This window comes from Ictidomys tridecemlineatus, chromosome 3, assembly GCF_052094955.1.
Source record: "Ictidomys tridecemlineatus isolate mIctTri1 chromosome 3, mIctTri1.hap1, whole genome shotgun sequence".
Classification (NCBI taxonomy): Eukaryota; Metazoa; Chordata; class Mammalia; order Rodentia; family Sciuridae; genus Ictidomys; species Ictidomys tridecemlineatus.
In genome coordinates this window covers 56,774,157-56,780,706 of record NC_135479.1, presented here as the reverse complement: position 1 = coordinate 56,780,706, position 6,550 = coordinate 56,774,157, and the positions used below count along the sequence as shown (strand labels likewise).

Genomic DNA, 6,550 nt, shown 5'->3' with positions numbered 1-6,550 from the left:
CTCTGATCCCCCCAGGCTAGTACAGGTTCCAAGTCTATACCTTGATATGGTGCCCCTGTACTTTCCCATTAAAACATTTACCTGCATGTTAATCCTGTGTCTTCATATGTGATTTGAATAGTGCCTCTCCTCCCCCGCTACAACCAAAGCTACGTGAGGCTGACAATTATGCCTAAGAAAGTGGATTAAATATGTCCCCCCATCCCCAAAATTCATAGACTGGAAACCTGATAAAAGTATATGTTGATGCTGTTTGGAGGTGAGACTTTGAAGCAGTTATTAAGGTTAGATGAGGTCATGTGGGTAAGACCCTCCCATGATAGCATTAATGGCTTTCTAAGAAGAGGAAAAGTGACCTGAGCTGACAGTCTTGCCCTGCCTCGCCACATGATATCCTCCACCATTTACAATGCAGCAAGATGACCTTACCAGGTGCCCGGCAGATACCAAAGCCATGTTTTTGGACTTTCAGTCTCCAGAGATATGAGCCAAATAAACTTTGATTTTTATAAATTACTCAGTCTTGGGTATTCTGTGGGAGTCACACACAAAAAAAGACTAAGACCATGCCTGATATAAACTGAATAAATTTTTGCTAAATGAATGTATTTATACAGATCATATATCCCAATAACCTATTCAGTCATTCATTTAGTTAATGCTATTCTGTTCCTTTGGAGAACTTCGGAGTTTGGACTCATTGTATTTCCAAACAAGTCACCATCAGATTATGTTTCTGAAGAACAGATATTTTTTTACCCAACAACTGTCTCTTTGGACAGCCAAAAGGGATTTTATTTTAAATGACTCTCTTCTCTCTGAAACTAGAGCAAATCAACAGCTGGAGCATCCATTGAGTACTAGGGTCCATTTGCTTAGAGATGGTAAACATCTGCTGCATAGGAACTTATTTCCACTTTACATTTGGACAAGTGCCCACACGTTTTGCTTTCCAAACAAATGCCACAAATCAACAGCTATGGTTGCTCAGAAGGTGACATTTTCCCATTTATATTGAAGACCCATGAAAAATTCCGCGTGTTTATTTCTGAAACTCACTTTGCAAATATACCTTTGTGAAAAATGAAAGGTCTATCAAGAATTTGGTGCTTTTACCAAATGTTTTAAATTCTGCATTTGTACATTACTGTCATGAGAAATAAAGTTCGACGATAGGCCTTGTGTACCTACAAAAGTTGTGTTGGGGGGTTATAGAACCTGTCTCTGACCAAAAGTTGGGGGCATCATTAAAAGGTTTAGAAGAAATTGAAAGAGTGACATATTGTAATAGTACTCTAGTTTGCTTTCCAGTATAAAAAAAAATCCATCACTGTTTTCAGGAGCAATGAGGGTAATGAGAATGATCTCTGTGTAGAAAAAGAAATCACACAACTTTATGGGACTTTCTTAAGGAAAAAATGATTTTTTTTTGTTCATTGGGACTGAAATAAGTTTAGATCAGGTCATGAAATCCAATAAATAGACCAGTCAGAACATCTGATAAGCATGTAGCCCCCAAACTGAAAGTGCAATAATCAAATGAGAGCTACAAAGAAAAAAACCCACTTTTTTGAAAACGAGAAATTTGCAATACATATGAAGAAAAAGTTTAAATATATACATGCATATAATATATGTATATTATATGCATGTATATATAATACTATAATAAAGAACTAGCTCCAAATGGAAAATAGAGATAAAACTATAAAACTGCTAAAAGAAAACATGGGAGAAAATATGTGTGACCTTTGGCTATGCAAAGATTTCTCAGGTAAACATCAAAAGCACAATTCATAAAAGAATAAACTAGCATATTGGACTTCATCAGTATCTGAAACTTCTACTTCTTGAAAGACATTGCTAATACAATAAAAAGGCAAGTCATAGACTCAGAGACATTGTTCCCAGGTCATGCTTGTTTCCAGATTATATCAAGAACCCTCAAAACCCATCAATACAAAAATAAACAGCCCAATAAGAACAGGCAAAAGAAATCCCACCAAAGAAAAATACAGATAGAAAATAGACACCTGAAAAGATGTTTAACATCATCAAGGAATCTTTCAGGAAAATCAAGTGAAAAACACAGCCAAAGTTAGTACTTTTAATTTTGGCCATTCCAAGTTGGAATGGCCAAAATTAAAAGTACTAACTATACCAAGTGTTGGAAGGATGGGGAGCAACGGAACTCTCAAACATTGTGGGGAATGTAAATGGCTAAAGTCACTGTGGAATTCCCAATCAGTATTTTCTTATAAGTTGAACACACACTGGCCATTCTACACTAGTTATTTATGCGAGAGAAACAAAAAGCATTTTTCCACATGAAGACTTGCACACAAATGTTATAGCAGCTTTATTTGCACTAACTCAATGCTGCAAATAGCCAAGTGCCCATCCAAAGGTGAATAAATACACAAATTGTGGTCTATTCATAAAACAGAACGTTATTCAGCCAAAAAAAAAAGTGAATGAACTGATCACACACACACACACACACACACACACACACACACACACACAAAATAACATGCATGAGTCTTTAATTATGCTGACTGAGAAAAGCCAGAACATAAAATAAGAGAGAAACAGAGAAGTGGACAGCAACAGAGAAACACTGTAAGATTCAATTTGATATAAATTCTAGAAAATCCAAACTAATCTAAAAAAAAAAACACAAAGCAGATCAGTGGCTGCCTGATGATAACACAGGAGAGTAGGTGGAAAGAAGGAAGAGGAAGAGGAGGAGGAGGAGAAGGAGGAGGAGGGGGATGGGAGAAAGATATATTAGTTTATCCTGATGATAACAGTTCTATGGGAGTATATTTCTATATGTACATGTGCATAAATATATGTTACACATAAAGGTTATCAAATTTTACCCTTGAAACATATGCAGCTTATATGTCAATTATACCTAAGTTTTTTGTTCTTTTTTTTTTTAAAAAAAAAAAAAAGAAGAGAAACCATCAATAGTCAATTATCATGAGAAGGAAGAAAGTCTTGTAAAAATGTTTGAATCTTTTTTAACTAGCCAAAACAAGTCAACTAAAACAACGAGTTCCTTTTTTTTAGGGAATCGTTTTCCAATGACAATGTCAGTGCTAGAGACTGTGAGGTGGGTATACAAATGATGAAAGTTTTCTGAGGCTCTTCTCTAGAGATACATAACAAAGACGTATCAAAAGTAGACTTATTTAAAGTAAGTCTACTGCTCCATTTCCAAGAACGCATCCTAAGGAAATGAATGAAGATGTGTACCAGCGCTTTCATGCAAGGCTGAGGGGAACCTCGTCAGCCCATTTGCTCTCAGATTCTAGCCAAACTTCCTCTGTTCTAGAAGAAACGACACGACATCTCCCAAGCTCCCTGGTCTACATATCTGGGGAGGAAGGACTAGAAATAAAAACAGGATTCTATCCACTTTTAAAAATTTAGGGCTGGGGATATAGCTCAGTTGGTAGAGTGCTTGCCTCACATGCACAGGGCCCTGGGTTCAATCCCCAGTACCACACACACACACACACACACACACACACACACACACACACACACTCTCTCTCTCACAAAATTAGATATCTTTTTGTTTCTTTGCTTATTGTAACAGCACTACTTTAAGATACATACCTTAAGATATATAAAGCTTTAAGTTGAGAAATAAATATTTCCTTATGCAATTTATATCTTCATTTTGCATATGAGCCACTTCATAATTTGTACTAAATAGAACTCCTTACACACAGTGCTGTTAAAGAAATCCATTGAGACAATTAGTTGAAACAAAGCATATCTGAAACTAGATTATCATCTAGGTTATAGGATAAAAATCAAAAATTACACTTCTTTTTATAAATATGTGTGTGTGTGTATATACTTTATATCGAGTCAAAATAATATTCTAAAGAGTTTTATTAACAAATTTTTGCGTGGTTACAGGTATCATAACTAATAAACATCTTTGTATTTTAAATAACTCTGCTCACTTATTTTTAAAAACTTTATATTTGATATTAAAGAAGAATTAATAATTCTCTGCCATGAATACAATTTTTATGTATCAGTTACAAACTAAAAATTTATTTTAAAAATAATCAAATAATTCACATTTAATCACATTAATTCACATTAATCTTCTTATAAATAATCATCTTAATGTTTATTTTCTTGAAATGCAACCATACAAAACAAATTTCAGCATCTGTGTTTAAAACACTGTGATATATTATTAAAAACATTATGGGGCTGGAGTTGTAGCTCAGCGGTAGAGCACTTGCCTCATATGTGTGAGGCACTGGGTTCGATTCCTAGCACTGCATATAAATAAGCAAATAAAATAAAGGTCCAATGACTAATACTAAATGGAACTAATACATACACACTTATACATACACACACACACACACACACACATACACACACACACATATATCTATATCTATATCTATCTATCTATCGATATAGATATAGATATAGATATAGATATAGATATAGATATAGATATAGATATAGATATAGATATAGATATAGATATAGATATAGATATAGATATAGATATAGATATAGGTATAGGTATAGGTATAGATATAAACATTAACATCATGGCAAAAGAATTTGGGGTTACAAATTTTAAAGAAAAAAAGTGAGATTTCTGACTTTATCAGAGACCCAGAACTCAGGTGACCTGGGAATTTGGTTCAGGGAAATCCTGAGAATTACATTGACAATACCAAACTTCCCTTCATTGCCTGGCATCGGAAGATCTTTAGTGTTCCATCCATTACACTTTTGATGCCAGAGCTATCAAATTCAGTCACGAGTCTTACTTTGGTCTCAGGAAAATGGGGCATTCATAGGTAAAGGGAATTTCTCATGAATTTACAACAGGAGAACCTTCACACATTATTACCCCCCCCCCTCAATCAGAGAGAACTAAAACCTTCTTAAGTTTTTAAGTGTTAAGAGAATTGCAATCAAGCTTAAGGACCAAGCAATCCACTAAGCTGTTGTAAAACAGTTATTTTTGTATGGGTCATGATGCTAGTCCTTGATCAGAACAGGCATATTTCAGAAAGAGCTGGCCAGCTCATGCTTTGCTCACAGGGATTTCACTGTTTCTCTGGGCTTGTGTGCCACCTCAAGTAAAAAGAGATATTCGAAACAACGTCCTTAGAATGTCCTTCAGAAATCATTCATTCTTTCTCTCCAGCTTCTCAAAGGATTCATGAACTTTCTGGGAAATATCCTGCCTTTTAATTCTGGCTCAATGATGTAGTAGCTATAAAACTTCTAGCAAATTACCTAAGCCTACCTTCAACAGTTACCTGAACTGGTAAGAATATTTATTTCAAAGAAATGGGATGAGGTTTAACTTGGAACATGTAGTCCATGAATAGAGGAAAGTGGGCATCAAAAATGGTTGTCGAATCTGAAATCTAAATAGGAATATTTATTAAAGACCTGGCAAACCAGTTACTAAATTATCACTTTTTCAATAGTATTGCTATAAGAAAGAGAGTCTGTAGAAATATTATTTTGGTTTCTTAAGAAAATACACTTTAGGTGCTGCTTCTTTACTCCTGTCTTTTCTATATGATTTTTTTTGGGGGGGGGGGGTCTGAGACTCATGGTGTTTTACAATGTAATCACCCCCAGTGGAAACCCAGTTCTGGATTTCCAATTCTACCTGTATTTGACTTCAGAGCTTAGTGTTACTTGAAAGCTGTGTCTCTTCCTTAAACACAGGAAAACCTGATGTAATCTTATAGTCACTAAGTGGACAATTATTTACTTAAATTGTTATTCGGAAAGCTTTGTTAGGTTCAAGATGGATGTTCAAGCATCCCTTCGTGGCAGTGAGTAGGTGATGGCTCTCTGGCTTTATGTGTTGGTCAGAAAGAAGGTGATGACCATGATCACAATGTCCCCTTATTGTGACCTCCCCTGTCCAACATACACACACACACACACACACACACACACACACACACACACACACTTAGGAGTTCTGAAGCAGGAGAACAAGAATAGTTTGGAGAAAATAAACTATACATTTAACAACATATGACATAGACTTTCCTATTTTGATGGCCAGCCAAAGCAGCTGTATCTCCTCTCCAACCTCTGGATATCCAATGGGACACAAATCTTATCCTTGCTTTCCTTGTGTATAAGACTGAAGGTGCACTATTTTTGATCAGGGATCTTGGGTAAGGAGAAGGAAGAAGACAGGAAGGTGGTGGTATTGATGCTTCCCAGCTCACCATCTGTATCTTTCAGCCACAGTTTTGAAGAACCAAGTCCACCAAAGTCGGAGCATTCCGATTGAGCATGGGGTGAGAGAGGCTCTGCTAGATATGTTCTCAAAATGCAGTATAGTTGACATCACAGAAAATACGTGAGGCACAACTGGGTCTTGTCTCATTGAAAGTCAAGCAGAAGATAGCATTTTGTTTTGAGTGCATGCTTTTCTTTATTTATACTGCATTGAGGGAATTTGGATCTCTAGGGATATCTCCCTGGGTCATGGTCCCCATGCTGAGTCTTGCTC

At 35.9% G+C, this 6,550-nt stretch overlaps 1 non-coding gene across 1 annotated transcript; it reads left to right on the top strand.

The window, feature by feature from the left end:
* The first annotated feature begins 3,445 nt into the window (after nt 1-3,445).
* Trnav-cac (transfer RNA valine (anticodon CAC)) lies at nt 3,446-3,519 on the top strand. The gene has a single exon. It is a non-coding gene; the product is annotated as a tRNA-Val (tRNA).
* The last annotated feature ends 3,031 nt before the right edge of the window (nt 3,520-6,550 follow it).